The sequence below is a fragment of the Armigeres subalbatus genome, chromosome 2 (genome assembly GCF_024139115.2).
Source record: "Armigeres subalbatus isolate Guangzhou_Male chromosome 2, GZ_Asu_2, whole genome shotgun sequence".
NCBI lineage: Eukaryota > Metazoa > Arthropoda > Insecta > Diptera > Culicidae > Armigeres > Armigeres subalbatus.
Genome location: NC_085140.1, coordinates 180,031,750 through 180,051,027, shown reverse-complemented (window position 1 = coordinate 180,051,027; position 19,278 = coordinate 180,031,750). Strand labels below are relative to the sequence as shown.

The following is a 19,278-nucleotide window of genomic DNA, read 5'->3' as shown; positions in this document are numbered from 1 at the left end:
TAGACTGCAGGGCATTCTTCAAACGACCTTTTCCTGCAAGTACATCCTTGCAAGTCAGGCTCGCTGCGGTAATTACGCCTTCGATCTCGACCTCCCGCGAGGGCACATAAACCAAATATTCCACATTATAGTTCTGGTCTTTTGCGATATCATTTGCGACCTGATACGTAGGTGCGGTTACACGTAGTTTGTTCCGATTAATCTGATGGAAATCAGTTTTCGGAAAACGACGCGTCAAATCCCGCTTAATTCCTAGGAAATCAATACTTTTTACTTTCTGCCGAAAGTAAACAACCCAAGGCCCAGGAGAAGTTGCTTGATAGAAACGCGTGCGGACAACATTATCTTTTGGGGGCGTTTCGCCCCCGTTTTCTTCGTCCATTAAACTTAGATTGAATCAATAAAAAAAATAAAAAATCGAGACTCAATACTAAACTAATTCAATTCTTTAGAAAATGTACCAATGAAAGAAAAAAAAAATTGAGTTTGAAAAAAAAAAAAAAATCTTGGTGAAAAAAAAATATAGAGAAAAAACGGTCACCCTATTTTGGTCACACTCTAAGCCAGCCGACGGTAACTGGCGGCAGGCGAACAACAGCTCAGTCACTGCTGTGTGCCGAGCACAAAGAGGATAGAGAAACAAAGTGATTTGATTCTGGTATACTTATACGGTCCCGTTCGGTAGGTAGCCGTCGATGTTGTTGATCCTCTTCTTGATGGGAAATGATGATATTGAACGGATTTCAGGTGGTGATAACTCGTTGGTTTATCACTAATTTTTATGTACGCACGGCCTTTATCGCACGCACAGCTTCTTCGCGATCGCGAATCGCCTACGGCAACAACAATATTTCCACAGTGGGATAGCGCAGCAGGGACCATGTCCAAGGGCTTGACGACCCCTCCCCAGCCGTCTGTGAGTCAGGGGGTTCTGCCTAGGAGGTGGTGGGGTTAACAGGGGGCGCTGTTAATTCCCTCCCAAAAACCACATATCCGCAAGCAAACCTTATCAAGCGACCGTGTGCCGCTTAAAGCATACAAGCCCCTAACCCCGAATCCCAAGGTGTCAGGCGACCCGTGCCGAAGGGATGAATGGCCTGGGGGGTGAAACAATTAGCCAGGTCGTTAACGGAGCCTGTGGAGGTTCCACAGAGTGAGGGCTGCTTCGGCGGCAAGCGGGTGGCAGTGGGGGGTACCCACACACCCCAAGTGGTGCACATGAGGTGCAAGCGAATGGGAGTTGGGGTATTACTCGTAATACCCCCACAGAATGAGGACCGAGTGTATGGGTGAGCACACAAGTAAGTCTCGCACGGTACGCATGGTCAGTAGTGTTAGAATGACTGAAGTCTGGTGAGGCCTGGCAGGAGTGTCAGGGGCAGATACCTCTGCGGCACCTCAGAAGTAGGGGACACGAAAGTCTCGCTGCGTCTGGCAGGAGTGTCAGGGGGTTGATGCTTCTGCGGCACCTCAGAAATCGGAGACATGTAAGGTAGTGGTGTGACCCCGTCCCAGGATGGGGAGACCACCACATTGGCTGAGGACTACCTGGGCTTGAAACGTCAATGGGTGGGTGCTACCGGCATAGTACCTTATGGAGTCCTATTGACAGTATCAAAGCCCGGGTAGGTGAGTGTTAGGCACGCTTGACGTGCCGGGTGTTCCACGCCCAAACGATGCACAGGAGGTGCACAGAGTGGATAAAATGGGAGATGGGGTATTACAACCCCACTGAGTGAGTGACTGAATGTCAAAGAGAGTGGTGCACAAGTGGTGCAAGCGATTGGGACTGAATGTATGAGCGAGCACACAAGTTAGACTCGCATGGTACGTATGGTCAGAGTGGCTGCTTAGGCAGTAGTGTGATCCGGCTGTCAGGGACGGAATGAGTGAAGTCTCGCTAGGCCTGGCAGGAGTGTCGGGGGGCAGATACCTCTGCGGCACCTCAGAAGTAGGGGACACGAAAGTCTCGCTATGACTGGCAGGAGTGTCAGGGGGTTGATGCCTCTGCGGCACCTCAGAAATAGGAGACATGAAAGGGTCTGCCTCGTAGCTGAGGTAGGAGCGGCATAGGAGCCACCAACCTAGGGTCGCCTCCGGCTTGGTAGACAAGTGGTGCCACCCTGTTGCAGGATGGGGTGAACACCACACTGAGTGAGGACTGCCTATGCTGTGAGATGGCGGCATGGTACCCCTGCAGGGTACCTGTTGTACCCTTGCAGTCATTCAAGCAGCATAGGTAGGTGAGTGTTGGGGCACATGTGGTGCCAGTGTGTCTTGTGCAAATGTGTTGCATTGGGAGTGTCGAAGAGTTGAGGCGCATACGTGCACTTGTGTACGTCATGGAGGGGCGCAATGCCCAATAGTCATCCCCCGAAGTATTGCTTAATTGCGGGCCGGGGGAATGACTGGAGAGGAAGGAGTTGGTTTTAGTGGGTCGGGAGTGGTGATCCCATCCCACACTACCTGGGTTCGCCTCCCCAGGTGTCTGTTTGCAGATTTCCATTACCTTCGTTAAAAAAAAAAAAAAAAAAAAAAAAAAAAAAAAAACAGTGGGATAGCGCGGGATATAAAAACAACTCACTTATTTGAGAAAAAAAACTCACTTGGAATAGAGCAATTGCCTGCGATGAGACACGGTCCTTCACAACCGGCTGCTTCAAGCGATCGGCAAAGAATGACAGTAAGATTATTTATAAAACTAAAATAATGTGTAAATAAACGTTGGAAAAATGACCAAAATACCATGGAAACCCTAGAAACTGAAGAATTTCATAGAATATCAAATTAGTTCTGGGACTTCAAAATTATCTGACAAAACATCCTGAAAATTCTTGAAACTTATAAATCACCTGGGACCTCTTGCAAGTATATTCCTAGTCTATAGCTGGCACAATATATGTATAAAGTCAATTGTTACGATTTTTTGTTCAAATCCATCAATGATTTGTAGTATCGAATGACACCAAAATAAAGAAATTTTCCTCCTCTTATATTCAAACATTGTTCAAATTCAAATTTTATTGGGAATTATCAAAGTTGTCATTATGGCTCTGAGTAGTCCCCAGTCTTAGTCTCGAATTTCCTACAATCGATTCCAAAACGTACAAAAGCAATATGTCCTGCGGCGATAAACAGACAAATTCGATCGGGTGCTCTTTATCTACTCACTCTCAACATCAGCTGCAGCACAGCACATAACCATCATCTGTAGGGTATTTGTTCGTGCAAGACTAGTAATAGTGGTATTACTTGGCGACACGCCTTGCTAAGCAACCATAAGCTCCGCTGTCTGTGCCCCATAAGACGACGTTCTAAATCAAGCCGGGGGAAAACTTTCTCCGGTCCCTTCCCTAGTGGAGTGCGATATTGCATCTGTTGACTCCCCGTAAAAATATCTTAAACTCAATTTCCACTCGTGAGTCGTGCAAAAGCGTGCAGCGAGCAATACCGATGGAAAGGGGACAACATAATTGCACTTGTGCGACACGAAGGAAGGAGGTATCGGACAGGTTGCTACCGAAAAATTCGTAGGGGCGTTTCTTCGGCGATTGAATCTGAAATTTTCCAGGAAAAATTTCTGGTCTGGAAATCGAAGTGAATTTCTGTGCTTATCGAGCTGTAAACATCGTCTCAAATCCCATGGAAGTCACCCGAAAGAAAAAGGGGAAGGGAAATTTTCAAAGAGATGGATCCAATATAACGGTTTCTTGCGTATTTATCTTTCGGCGTTGTCACGTGAAGCAAATCTCTCAAGAGTGTCTTTGAGTATTTATCGCATTTTATTCTGGTGTGACGTTGTCAGTTGGCACACTCGAGTAAGCCTACACAGTCATCCCCTCACCGAAATGATAGAAATTGGAAAATTGCTGTTTGATTATGCCCTGAGATATGATTTGCACTTCATTTTCGAGATAATACCACCCTGTAACAGGGGATGTATTTTGAGATTATGCTGCCACTGTTGTTACATCGGGTGATGGCGGCTGCTAGAATTCCCATCGGATGAGTCATTTCGATTTCTTTTCCTATGTCTCTGATGTTATCTATTAAATTTAATTTATTATTCAGGGGTAAGGGTTGTGGGGACACTATTGAAGTTCAGTTGACTTTTATTTTATGGCGACTTAAGCACAACATCAACAACTTTTTCCAATCAACCTAGAAGAAAATTCAAAACTTTTGCGCTGTGTAAACAGTTGGTTGAAAACTTCGTGTCGCTGAGTACGACACCCAAACATTCCACTCTCTGTTTCAAACAGCAATGGTTGATAAAACTTTTTTGTGCGGATCTGATTTCAATAGCAACAAGGAACAAGGAAAAATTGAGCATGTAGGTACTGGTCTAGCTAGAGTCGAGTCAACACAAAAGGCGGCAACATTCAATAAAAGGAGATTTACGATCGTTGTAAGAGACCAATCATTGTAAAAGACTCAACTGTGCGCCCGTTGTCAAAATTCGGAGTCCTTTTCAACAGCATGTCTCAAATTGTATATCTGAATTTTCTTTGATATCAGGTAAAATTATTCTTTAAACCTATATAATAAAAATGAAATGGTCTGTGTTCGTATCCGCATAACTCGAAAACGGCTGGATGGATTTTCTTCATTCCTTCAACAGTTACGTTCGTCATAGTTTCCGACGGGTTTATATGATATTTCCTCATGTGAAAATCATATGTAAAGTTGAGTAAATCGTGAAAAACTAAAATTAAGATTTGTATGGGTAGTTCAGAACGCGCATTTTCGCCTACTATGCAGGACAACGTCTGCCGGGTCCACTAGTATGTTTTAATTATTTGAAACTAGCGAAAGAAACCCAGCTTTGCCAGGGTGTTGCAAATGTCACAATGAACTATTTGCAGCACCGCACTCTAGATCAATTTCCGTGCTTTGTTTTGTTTTCCTCAACAGATGATCCAAAATTGTAATCTAATGATTTTTTACATTTCCCCGTTAAAATAAACCAACTTTTTGTTCATACAAACCTTGCGGATCCAAAAACGAATCGATTAGGGAAAAAAACATTGCAGATCGGTCAACCCGTTCGCGAGTTAAATCGTCAGGAAGGAAGTCTCAACTCACTTTTATTATATAGAAGACTAGAAGAAGGGGGCCCTCCTTCGCGCGGCTACAAAGCAAGACCATGCTGAAGGTGGCTGGGTTCGATTCCCGGTGCCGGTCTAGACAATTTTCGGATTGGAAATTGTCTCGATTTTCCTGGGCATAAAAGTATCATCGTGTTAGCCTCATGATATACGAATGCAAAAGTGGTAACCTGGCTTAGAAACCTCGCAGTTAATAACTGTGGAAGTGCTTAATGAACACTAAGCTGCGAGGCGGCTCTGTCCCAGTGTGGGGATGTAGTGCCAATAAGAAGAAGAAGAAGAAGATTAGCTAGAGATTACTGCATAATTGAAATCCCGTCTAGGAATTTTCCGTTAGATTTTCAGCTACCATTATGTAATAAGTAATTCTTGCTGCTGAGTATTTTGATTTTTTTTTTTTGTAGTTTTCAATTGATCAGATTTCGAAAAGTTTTTTGTGTTAATCAATAATATAAAATTCAACGCATGTTCATTTTTTTTTTTCAAGTCATTGGCATTGTACAAAAATACATATGAGAGAGTTAGTTTAAAATGTATTGCGAGAGTTCGGCTACGTGCCCGGTGCTCGGAATTTCGTTTCATCGGTACCCGCTAAGCTGCGGAAGACGACGGAGAACCTTCGTAGCTTAGTAGGGAAAGCACCTGTCTAGCGTACTGGTTTCGTGAGATCAAACCCCACCGAAGGGAGCGGTTACCCTCCAATACCCTTTCCGAACTAAATCTATCACATGTTGTGCATATGCATAATCGAGTTTCAAATTAGTTTTGAAAAACGGAATAAAGTCAAACAATCTGTGCAATTTTATCCAACGTTTAGAGTATTTTATTCGCCCTTCTTAAGAGATTCAAAACGTTTTTTTTCGAAACTGTTTTTTACATAAATTTTTCGTATGCTAAGTATACTTAAAGGCTATAATATCACTCCACAACCGAACTTTTGACAGAAAGCTTGGAGACCCATAGTGTAAAATATCGATCAACCCAGCTCGACAAACTGAGGTGATGTCTGTGTGTACGGTGTGTACAATTTGTGTGTATGTATGTGTGTGTATGCTTACAACGGTTGTGTACTATTTCTCCGAAAAACATTTCGCGGAATTTTGTTTCGCGTTGCGACATTCCGCGGAATGTATCAACTCTCCGAAACACGTTTCGCGGAATGCACCTTTTCTCCGAAAAACATTTCGCGGAATGTACCTTTTCACCGAAAACCATTCCGCGGAATGTCATTTGGCGGAATTCAGGAATTATCATTCAAATATTTACCGATTTCTGCTTAATTACATGAAATCTGGGCTATTTTTTGGATTTAATGCAAACCCGACATAATTTAATTATTTAAGCCCGCACAAAAGTTTTCCCCGAAAAATTCAAACAAGATATTTTCTTGTTCCCTTTAAACTGAAGAAAATGTAAGCCCAAACAACGAACTAGCCTCACAATTAACAAAACTGAATAAAATAATTTTCAGTATTTTATTTTTTTAAACCCGTATCCGACCCGTACCCGATTTTTTTTATCACACAAACTCGTACCCGACCCGAACCCGATATTGTACTAATTTTTCAAACCCGAACCCATCGGGTTCGACTCGGGTTGCGGGTTTCAAAACCTGAAACCCCACCATATCTACCGCCCGTTACAAGGCGGAAGGAGTTGATAATGCCTTCTCTAAAAGAACTCGTCTGTCCGGTATAAAGCAAAGGGAGAGGTAACGCCTTCTTTAAATGGATGCATCTGCCTGGTATAAGGCGAAAGGAGTTGATAATGCCTTCTTTAAAAGAACGCGTCTGCCGGATATAAAGCGAAGGGAGGGATAACGCCTTCTTTAAATGGATGCATCTGCCCGGTATAAGGCGAAAGGAGTTGATAATGCCTTCTTTAAAAGAATGCATCTGCCCGGTATAAGACGGAGGCAGGGGTAACGCCTTCTTCAAATGGATGCATCTGCCCGGTATAAGACGAAGGAGGGGGGAAGGCGGTAACGCCTTTTTTGAATGGATGCATCTGCCCGGTATAAGTCGAATGGAGGGGTAACGCCTTCTTTAAATGGATGCATCTGCTCGGTATAAGGCGAAAGGAGTTGATAATGCCTTATTCAAAAGAATGCGTCTGCCCGGTATAAGGCGAAAGGAGGGGTTACGTCTTCCTTAAATGGATGCATCTGCCCGGTATAAGGCGAAAGGAGTTGATAATGCTTTCTTTAAAATAACGCGCCTGTCCGGTATAAGACGATGAGAGGGGTAACATCTTCTTTAAATGGGTGTATCAGCCCGGTATAAGGGGCAATTGAAACTATTTCTAAATATTCTGGGAGACGTTCCATAGCCGTGCGTGTAGAGGCGTGACTGCCAAGCAAGACTATGCTGAAGGAGGCTGGGTTCAACTTCTGACCCGGTCTAGGAAATTTATCGACATTTTTTTTCGGCTTTTATAAAAGTTTCAACGTGTTAATCTCGTGTTAAACGAATGCAAAAAAAATGTTAACCAAGTTAGAAGCCTTACAAGTAATTATTGTGGGAATGCTGAATGAACAAAGGCTATTATTATTATTATTCCGCGAAATGGTGAATTCCGCGAAGTGGTACATTCCGCGAAATGGTACATTCCGCCAAAAGTCATTCGGCGAAAAGGTACAAACCGCCAAATGTCGTACCGCGAAAAGTTACAAACCGCTAAATGTCATTCCGCGAAAATGAATTCCGCGAAATAGTTTTCGGTGTAATGTTATACAATCGCTTACAACATTTCGAAGACACACTTTTTGGAACATGGCATTGGCCGATTTATTTACAACGGATTTCAATCGGGGAATCCTGTCATATTGGATGTTATTAAAAATTAACCAGATCGGACTATGGAATCAAACTGGGCTCTATGGCAAAAAATTATTTATTTTGTGCAAAGCTAAAACACTAACTCATATTTTTTTAAATATCCCTAGCAGCACACTTGTTCCACATGGGTCATTGCAACTTATATGTGACCAGATTCAGTCACAATCAAGTTGCTGCAACCATTTTTGTCTGACTTGTGCTGCTCGGGATCTAACGCACGAGAAAGATACCAACTCCGCTAGGTGGATTAATCACCGCTAGGTGTTTCGCCCTTCTCGTAGGGAAGGGCTGTTTGGCCGAAAACGAAAACCATTCGGCCGAATGCCACTTGGTGGAAAGTTGTTGAATATACCATTTGGCCGAACAGACCATTAGGCCGAAAGTCATTTGGCCGAATAGGTCATTTGACCGAACAAGTCGTTTGGCCGAACAGATCATTAGACCGAATAGATCGTCTGGCCGAATAGGCAATTGGGCGAATTGGTCATTTGGCCGATTAGGTGATTTGGCCGAATAGGTCATTCGGCAAAATAGGTCATTTGACGTCTCACTTCTCAATAATCATTTCTCACTACTCACTGCTAAAAGAGAGAACTCTCTCCTTTCTTCGCTCTTCCCACGTTTCACAGTGAGAAGTGAGAAATGAGAATTGAAGCGTCTCATTTCTCTCTCCTCATTTCACACTTCTTGTTTTTACTGTGAAAAGTGAGTAGCGCAAAATAAGAAGTGAGAGGTCTCACTACTCACTTCGCACTTCTCACTTTTCACAGCATGAAATAATTAGAGAGAAGTGAGACGAGAATTGGTCATTTGGCCGAAGAGGATATTTAGCCGAATTGATCATTTAGCCGACCATCTGTCCATCTGAGCATCTGTAGTTTTAAGGGAACTACTTCTACTTTTTTACTATTATTCAATGATGGAAAAGAAGAACCAAATGCGAATTAGAATGGAATATAGTTTGTCACAATTCCATATCCATACGTTTAAACATTCTTGGTTTTCTAAAATGTGATGAAAGTAATAATGAAGCTATAGCTATAGTTGCAACTCGGCAATCCTCATTGGATAAACGTACAACGCGTGCTGCAAAAATCATCTTTTTGCAACTAGTTGCACAAACTACTATTATGCAACCCATTCGAGTTGCATAATTTAATGCCCAGCACCCATTTCGTTGGTATGAAAAAATAAGCCGTAATCAGGAATAGAAAAATAATATGATGTGCAAAAAATTACGCATTTAGCCAACAAAATTAATTGAGAACCACAAGCTGTAAAATGCATCTTCTGATTCGGAATCAAAACCAATATTTACAATTTGAATCACTGCCCATTTCACTCCGTATGTACAGTCCTTAATTGAGCAGTTTCATTTATATTAGCTCTAAAATTATTCGCACTCAAAAAGAAGTTGTATGTCATTATATGTTCATGGAATGACAGAAGACGAGGGAGGTCTAAGAAAATTTAAGGTGACTCGGAGAGGCACTACAAACCGTGTTATTTTTCCTATCTGTTGTCTCTTCCTAGCATTGTCACCTCGTAATTTTGGAGCGGTTTTCGGTTTTCAGTTGTTTGATGAAACTGTAAATGTATCAACATGTAGAATGCGAGTAAGCACGCGCCGGTGATACTTTTTCATAATCAAATTTGTTGTAGAAAAAAAGTAAATCGTTCAATGATGAAAATGATGACGATTTGATGATTGTTCGTCCCTACCGGATCATGTTAAAGATGTCAAAAATAATTGATTATCACATTTAACTTCCTTCAGATTGGAATGAACATGGCAGCCATACCTGACAAATGACACATTGAAATCTCGTCCAACATACTCGAATACGTTTTTCCGAGCGAACCGTCATCTCGGTGGTTTCTGACCAACATGTTTAGACGGTGCAGTATGGAAGAAATCTAAAGAAACAAGCACGTGGTGGAATCAATTCCAACGTTTAACATTTTTTTGGAGAAAGACAACAGAAACAAAGCTTACTCCGGGCGGCAAATTTTATGGACTGTAAAATTGACAAATCGATTCTCCATCCGGATAATTGCGGTGGTAAGTTTTCCTTTCGGGAGCAAACTTTCCGGATAAACAAATAGTTGTCGACACTTTCATTACGTTCTGGTAAACAAATGCATATAGGCAAAGTTTGTGATCTAGCGTTTTAATCACATTTCTGCTAGTAACACATAACTCTCATGATCTTTTATTTCCCATCATGTTTGCTTTCGCCGCTTTTACACAAGTATTTAATCAGGGTGGTTCTTGTCCTTTACAATTGTAGAAACGGTTGACGCTCAAATAATAGCAATTAAAGGCAGTTAACGGCAACTTCTGTACAGCCCACACATTTTTATGGCGTGTGCAACAATTGTGCTTTGTCCAACTTAGGGATTTTATATCTTTGGAGCTTTTATATTGTATCGCTCATAATAAAATCTACTCCTACGCTTATTATTACTGCAGTGTTGGTAAAAACTCAAATTCTCCAATGTCATCCACGATTCCAATCAAGCGCAAGGCAAACCTCACCCGACTCATGGCCCAGAGAATCGTCCATGATTCGACTCGCGATTTGCATCATTGCGTGATTTCTGCGTATTCTTCTTCGTTAAATTCATCGGAATTACTTTCTTTGCTTAAAACAATGAATAACAAATCCATACGTAAACATAAAATACGCTTCGACTGGATATTGACACTTTTTGGAGCTAAATCATTTTTTGGCGAATGAGCGAAACGATGCGATTCTGTGTGAAAACCTCATGCGCGATGCTCTCCATGCAGAATCGCAAGCGAGTCAGCTCGCGCATGAGGCTTCCGTGAGTGAGATTTGAGCATGATTTTACCAACACTGTTATTAACTGCGAGGTTTCTAAGAAAACATACCTCCAGAAATCAAGCTACTTCGATATTTTTGAATATTGGGCCGCCACGTGGTAGATTTGGACGATGATCGCTTTGATAGCACGTGTGCAATTTGAACTGCGGATAAATTTTACATCTATGAGAGCTAGGGTGGCTCAAAAAACACTTTTTCAAATTTTTTGATGGGCAGCCCTCTTAGGGGCCGTCCACAAAGTACGTCACGCCTCTAGGGGGAGGGGGGGGGTTGAGAGCAGCGTGACGATCCATACAAAAATTTTAGAGGTTTATTACAAAAAGTGTGACGAAGGGGGGAGGGGGGTGAAAACTGCGAGAAGATTAGAGTTTATTACGCAAAGATATTAGCATTTTACTGCAGTGTTGTAGGGGTGAATTTATTTCTTTTCAAAGGTAAAAGAAACGAAATTTGCTCAAACCCCACTTCACAGAAATGCTAATAACTTAGCCGGGCAAACTCTAATCTTCTCGCGGTCTTCAGCATAACATTCTGTATTTAATTCTACAAAAGCTGAATGAGAATCTTGGTTCTTGATCGTAAATTGTGTTGTCCAACTGCAAATCACTGTTTTTGGATGTTTCTGCATACATTTTTCCATATAAACTTCCATTTTTCCATATAAACTTCCCAAACGTTGACCGATTTGGCTGAAATTTTGTCCAGAGCATCAGGGCATCAAATAGAACCGAATAAGAGAGCGGCCCATCAAAAAAATTAAAAAAAGTTTTTCCCATACTAATTTGAGCCACCCTAATGAGAGCCTTGGAAAATGATCACAAAAGTTGTCATTTTGTTGCAAGGCGCAAAATGACAACTTACCATTGCAGATTCCAGTCCCAAATTTATTTGCATATAATATTTTTTTTCCTTGTTGGGTATTTTAATCACTGCGACCATTTGTTAGATCTATTGTGATATATGCTCCATTTGATCTAGCTTTGTCAAGTTGACGCATCATTACTATTTAGAGCAATTGCATTACCTTGACTACCAGCGTTATCCCAATGCGGTATTATGGTTCTGATAAATCGTACTACCGTATTGGGACTTGCTCTCCAAACTTCTGAGGGTTCTATTAGCCCCTTGTTGAAGAACTGTAATCTCTTTCTTCTACATGTATGCCGCAGAAACGACATACATCATCTTGAAGTTTTCCTAACAGCTTCAAGTGATATCTCGGCTCGGGCAATGGCCTGTTATAAGGCCTGTGTATGTGTTAAGATCTTTTTTTTTGAAAGATCTAAAATTTTGCGAGTGATAGATACGTTTGGTGTGATGAAACGCTTAGACTGCCTCGCAATCAATGTGTTTTTCCAAATGTCCTCTATTTTAGAATGTTCCCAAGATTTGAGTTCCATTCGAAGAGAACACGCAGATACACCACAAAATGGTTCGGGACCTATGAATTGTCGAGATGAACCAAGTCTGGCCAGCATATCAGCTTGTTCATTGCCTTCAATGCCACAATGACCACAATGACCACAATGACAATGCATATAATATAGTAGAAAACTGTCGTGCAGGGCTTCTTTTGACTCTGGGGGTACTTTGGATTCTGGATTTTCCGACGAAAAAAAACTACCACATTTGAAATAGGACGTTGCTATCCAACAATGAACAAGACACGCGAATGGCGAATTTACTTACGAATTGGATGGTAATTTACGTTATAATTCTTGTTTAAAAATTACCGTAGTAGCCCTCGATTTGTCAGAGACCCGCACGATGGTTTAATGTTGGGTTTTCTCTACTTACGTACCCGAGCAAAGGCAGATAACTGAAATGATATCAATGATATCAAGTTATCCTTATTATCATTTTGATATTTAGTTATCAATCATGTGACAACAACTTTTATTATCAATACAAATTTGCCAATTTTCATTCCCAAACTTTTTGAATCTATTATCAATGAAAAATTATTTTCACAACTTAAAAACAGCAGCATGGAATGAAATACACATGTTCGGTGAAATGGCTATTTTTTTCAAACGGCATTTTCGGCGAATTGATCTATCCACTGAGCTTGTCATGAAGTTTGACACGTCGCAAGTCAAGATTCGAAATTTATCAAAAAGTGGCCACTTCATCCAGGGAACCCGGAATGCGACCGGATGAATAAAATACCCTCTAAATACATTCCTATGGACTTGATTTGCAAAATCATGAAGTTTAACACGTCGCAAACCAGGTTTCGGAATTGATCAAAAAGTGAACACTTTTTCCAGGGAAACAGCATTCCATAGGGTATTCCGGAATGTGACAAGATGGATCATATACCGTCAGAACACATTCCTACGACCTTGTTTTGTAAAACCATAAAGTTTGATAAGTCGAAAGACGTGTTTCTAATGCAAGACTGCCGAGAACCATGATTTTGAATATTTAGTTTTCCATGAAATTGGGGGTCAGGTACCAGGTAGTGTTAAACCATTAGCATTGGGCATGTAGGAATAAAAGACAATAGCCATAATGAAAGTCAGGCGTAACGAACGTCAAGCAGAAAATACTATAGAATGACTGTATGACAGTTCTACGCATCACTGTGAATAGGACTTTCTACAGCTAACGTAATCAGTTTGAAGTTTGTATGGAGATTACTATAGAAATCGCCACTTGAGAGAAATACCGTTCCGTGTTGCGACCCATTAACTATTCAAATATATTCGATCCAATAAATTCATAGAATACTTCCTAAGCCAGAGGACAGTTGTTGTTACGAAGCGATCTGACTTTTGTAAGCAAAGTTATAAAGAATACAAAAATGCTCATTATTGATATTGATGTTACTCTTTCACGTGATAAATTGAATGTACCGCGATTCAGTATTTTCCTAATGACTTATCTTGCAAGCATAGAATCATTTCGCAACAAAGATGATCAGTTTCATTGCTCAGTCTAGTTACATCCAAGTTAGCTTTAAATTAAGGAGGATTAATAAAACAGCAAATGCCATCGTTTAAGCATAGAGGAGCAAAAGTTAAAATTTGAATCACTCTAATGAGCATAGTTCACAATCAGTGTTAGTTGATCCCATTGGCGTAACTACAGGGGGGCTAGGAGGGGCTATAGCCCCACCTAGGATCTGGCTAGCCCCCCTAGAAAATTTGTTACTTTGTATAAGTATTGCACATATCTAATCCACTGATTATATACGGGGGTAAATGCAGAGAAAGGTTTGTCTTCATTATCCAATCCCTCTCTTCGAAACACTACAGCAAGTTGAATCTATTAGCTCAAGTTTTTGAACTTCAAGCAATTGTTGTAAGGCTTAGCTCACGACAAAATCTGGACCCCTCAAAACACGCTATAACTTATGAAATACCTCATCAACTAGTGAATCAAAAAATATATTATTTATTAGTATTACAAGTACTTAATGGATAATGGACAATTCCTTGAGATTTTCAAGTTTTTCCAGGGTTTTGTGAGTAATTGTTATCTTAGCCACTCTGCAGATCGTAGTAGTCAAGGCCAGGCAAACTGACGTATTTTTCTGGACAGCAGATTTTTGGATGAATGAAAATTTGAAAAATTGTGAAAGTTAGCTTTGCAAGTATGAAAAATTGCAGAAAAATCAACAGTGAAAGTTTAAAAGAGGTGGACCAAAGTGACTAAAGGATTGTGATTCTGAGAAGGTCATTGAACAACAAATGCTGATAAAGACGAGAATATGTGCTCAAGAATTGAACCATACTTTACTAATTCAAACAGGACGATGGATCTCGGATATCTCAAACATACGCCAACTCATTTCCACGGAAAATTCGGTGAGCCCTTTCCGATTATCCTTGTTATCCATTGGCTTTTAGTCTCCGTTACATTCTATTTTTATTATTCAATGAAATTTGCTGTATATTTTCTGAATTAAAAGTCAGAAATGGTACGATTTCTGTCTTTCTTGTACTAACATTAGTTTTATAGTTAAGAAAATTATTTTAAGCTTTTTAGTGGAATGTCTTCACTTGTCATAAGACGAGTTTGTACAGTCCCGTTTGGTTCCACCCCTTGGTTGTGCCTTGACGGATGCGTGTTTTGACCTCGGCAGTGGGGTCGTCCTCAGTGTCTTGTACTTGTAATCAAATACGAGGCACTGAGGACGACCTTACTGTTGGGGTCAAGATACGTGTCTTTCGGAACACAATTGGGTGGTGGAATTGGATGGGATTGTGCAAACTCGTCTTATGACAAGTGGATTAGTATTTAATAAAGCTCATTCCATAAGTATGATTTTAATCAAAAGACAAATATTAACAATATAAATATTAAAATATGTATCAAAATATTCACGTTACAATATTGACATATGTAAATCCAAGGTAATTCCAATTAAACTATAGGGCTTAAAATCTTTCATAAAAAATAATTGAGAAGAATTGTTTTTAAAAGGTGTATCATATTTGTTGCAGAACAAACAGTTTATCCTTTCTATTCAAGAGACTGATATTACAATTAAATCCGTGATTTTTAATTAAAATTTTATGGCCTCTGAATTCCATCTTAAGTAAACAAATTATCTGTTGCATTTTATAACATATTGAATAAATTATTAGGAAATGGAATAAGACCGTGTACACTAAGTCACAGAAAAAATCCTATTTATTGCCATAAAAGCCTGCAAGTCTGTGCATTTATTGCCATGAACTTTTTCACATCTACATACGAAACTATATTTACTCTAATCCTTATATCGAATCATATTATCCGTATATTATTTGACGAATATTTTTAAGAATATTAACTTTTAAACGAATTTAATTTTTTTAGGAATGTTGAGATAACAATACATATATGCGGAAATCCTGATACAAATAAAATTAAAATTTTAAGTTCTCAAATTATTCTGATTCGAAAAAAAACTGATAATAATTTAGTAGATCAATCAAAAAAGTTTGTTTTACGTTAATTATCTGCGACCAGTATTTAAATCTATTGTGACTAATCAAAAAGTTTACTTACAGCATTTCTTATAAAATTTAGTTTTGGGTACATCTTACAACACCATATATTGCATTAAATAGAATTTATTAATCTAATTTATATTATATTACAACCCTCATATAAATCATATTATTATTTGATCCTGACTGGCTTAACCTGAATATAGTTAATCCTGAACCAGACACGTCACTATGTCGATAATTCCAAGTTCAGAAGAAGAAGTCTCATGTAGCCCGAATGCGATCATCTTATTATTTTGTTTGTTTTGTATCATTGATGATTATTATTATTATTATCATTTTAATTATATTAGTTCTATATTTGTATAAATGGTTATTTTAATTGATAATCAGAATATTTTTATTTAAATTTCTCCATTCTAGCTCACAATCAAGAAAAAGGTCATGTCGGACGAAAAACTTTAATTGGGGACAGAAACAGTCCTTTTAAACATACATAAAAACTTTTTTTGCAATTCCTGATCATAATACCTGGTTTACAGTTGTCATTTGAGTGATAAAACGGCCTACTTTTCCATACCAACAGAATGGGTGCTTTAATGACCATTATGCAACTCAAATGGGTTGCATAATATTCATTATAGCACTCATTTGGGTGCTATAATGAAAAACCTACATTGGGACAGTAGTTACTTGACTACATTTAGCTGAATTAGTTTGGGTGAGTGTTTAAATAGTGTACTCTAAGCGTCTCGTAATAAATGAAATGGTTTGTTGGACATAACATCACAATTTTCCAAAGGCAATTGCATCCATCGCTTCATAGCTTTTCAAGCTATGGAATTTGGCATGATAAGATGGAATCTTATTGTTCTCTGCCGCAACATAATTTATTGACATGAATGATCATGTGGAGTAAACTCGATTGTACAATTTTGGTATAGATTTATCATATTAAAGTCCATTTTTCGTCATTGCAAAAAATAGCGTGTGCAACTCGTTGCAAAACTCGATTTTTTCAGCACTCGTAGTATTTATCCAACTCGGCAAGCCTCGTTGGATAAACGTACAACTCGTGCTGAAAAAATCATCTTTTTGCAACTAGTTGCACAAACTACTATTTGCGCATTGCGATATTTTTATGGATTCAATAAATGGCCATCGTAGTGAAAAGCTATTGAATACATTATATATTAAAATATTTATTACTATTGTTTAATACTCATCACATTTCTTCTTATCATGCATATATTTCATTTTAGTTACAATACATAATCATTTTTTAATGAATTAAAGACTGCTTATGCCACCAGGGATAATTTTTCCGATACAGGCCCGAGGTTCAGTAATTATTCAACAGCAACACCACCGTATTAAGTTGTGCTTACAGGAAGTAGCTACTTTTAGCCTAAATTAATAATGAAATTGATGTTTCAGAGCAAGATATTGGAGCAGCGTAGCTTTATAGGATTTTCTACCAGATCACTATTTCATATATTCTTCATACATTTCCAAATTTCCCTTACAATATTACTGATTTTACTGTAAATATATGATATGGGGATGGGAGGGTGCATCAGGGCATCAATGAAGTTACAACTGGACAATGAAGTGGTAGCCAATCGGAGTCAAGGAAGGAAAGTATTAGTCGTTTGCGTCTATTACTTTTATCTCCAACAGTTGTGAACCAGTTGACGCGCCCTTCTTCAAACAAACCATGCCGTGGAAAGCTTGACAAGTATTGCAAATTTCATTATTCTTTTTGTTGGATCATTCTGCTGGAAGGAGATTCTCATTTTCCCGTGGGTTTCGTGTAAGTGTCTCTGCTTACAGGTCCACCACCCCCATTTTTGGCCCTTCATACAGCAATATGTTGAATTCAAAATCATATTGAAATTTGGCCTTACTGTCATGTGGAACCGCATGCAGAGCAAGACTCTAGCCAGGATGGTGGCTAACTACATACATACATACATACATACAAAACCACCCCCGTGGCTACGCCACTGTGTCACATACTTTCATACACTTTCATAAATATTCAATTATTTGCATTTATTGCCATGAACTTTTTCACATCTACATACGAAACTATATTTACTCTAATCCTTATATCGAATCATATTATCCGTATGTTATTTGACGAATATTTTTAAGAATATTAACTTTTAAACGAATTTAATTTTTTTAGGAATATTGAGATAACAATACATATATGCGGAAATCCTGATACAAATAAAATTAAAATTTCCAGTTCTCAAATTATTCTGATTCGGAAAAAAAACTGATAATAATTTAGTAGATCAATCAAAAAAGTTTTTTTACGTTAATAACCTGCGACCAGTATTTAAATCTATTGTGACTAATCAAAAAGTTGGCTTACAGCATTTCTTATAAAATTCAGTTTTGGGTACATCTTACAACACTATATATTGCATTAAATAGAATTTATTAATCTAATTTATATTATATTACAACCCTCATATAAATCATACTATTATTTGATCCTGACTGGCTTTACCTGAATATAGTTAATCCTGACACGTCACTATGTCGATAATTCCAAATTCAGAAGAAGAAGTCTCATGTAGCCCGAATGCGATCATCTTATTATTTTGTTTTGTTTTGTATCATTGATGATTATTATTATTATTATCATTTTTATTATATTAGTTTCTATATTTGTATAAATGGTTATTTTAATTTGTTACTTATCTCCGCGGTTCGTGGATTGTAGATTCGAATCACTTCACATCGAAAGCACCGAGAGACAGTCCAACAACTTCGACTAACAAGTTCTTTCAAACAACAGTCAATTTGTTTCAGTAAACTCGCCTCTCATTAGTCTTATCACAGTGTCACTTGCAAATAACCATGCCCAAGGATTTAGCCACTTATTTCTTCCATTAATTAGTACGACTAATCTCAAGTAAGACACTAAACCTTTTTATTCACCTACGTAAAGAAATACACAGTTTTATTCTAATCATACGCGACGATTGGGAGATAGTTCTTTATTCCCACGAGATCGATTGGCTACTATTGGGCCGGTTGTTTTTGACTACTTTAGGTACCTCTCTAGTTACTCACACAAGCTAACAATCTTCGTGCATGGTTTTAATGTGTTATTGTTTCTTATCTGCGTTATCAGTATTGCATGGATGTTTAAGTGTCTATTAGAGGTGTTCAATTTCGTGTTTGTGTATAACAGTTTATGTACTAATTTTATGCGACAATATTATTAAATTTTAACTTATTATACTGGTATTCTTTTAACTTGTTTTGATACTTAAGTCTAACAAAATCGCTCTACATAATTGATAATCAGAATATTTTTATTTAAATTTCTCCATTCTAGCTCACAATCAAGAAAAAGGTCATGTCGGACGAAAAACTTTAATTGGGGACAGATTCAGTCCTTTTAAACATACATAAAAACTTTTTTGCGCATTGCAATATTTTTATGGATTCAATAAATGGCCATCGTAGTGAAAAGCTATTGAATACATTATATATTAAAATATTTATTACTATTGTTTAA

The 19,278-nt window shown here is 38.7% G+C and overlaps 1 protein-coding gene across 4 annotated transcripts in view; it reads right to left on the bottom strand.

Annotated features, from left to right (window-relative positions):
* LOC134211318 (tyrosine-protein kinase RYK) overlaps window positions 1-18,983 on the bottom strand; it is a 236,412-nt gene extending 217,429 nt beyond the window's left edge. For 2 of the 4 annotated variants that reach the window (XM_062688072.1, XM_062688074.1), the window contains exon 1: window positions 18,693-18,983. The gene's annotated coding sequence lies outside the window, so the exon portion shown is untranslated. Of the gene's footprint in view, window positions 1-18,680 lie in introns of all 4 variants that reach the window. The other 2 variants (XM_062688071.1, XM_062688073.1) reach the window with 2 other exon arrangements.
* Between the last annotated feature and the right edge of the window lie 295 nt (window positions 18,984-19,278).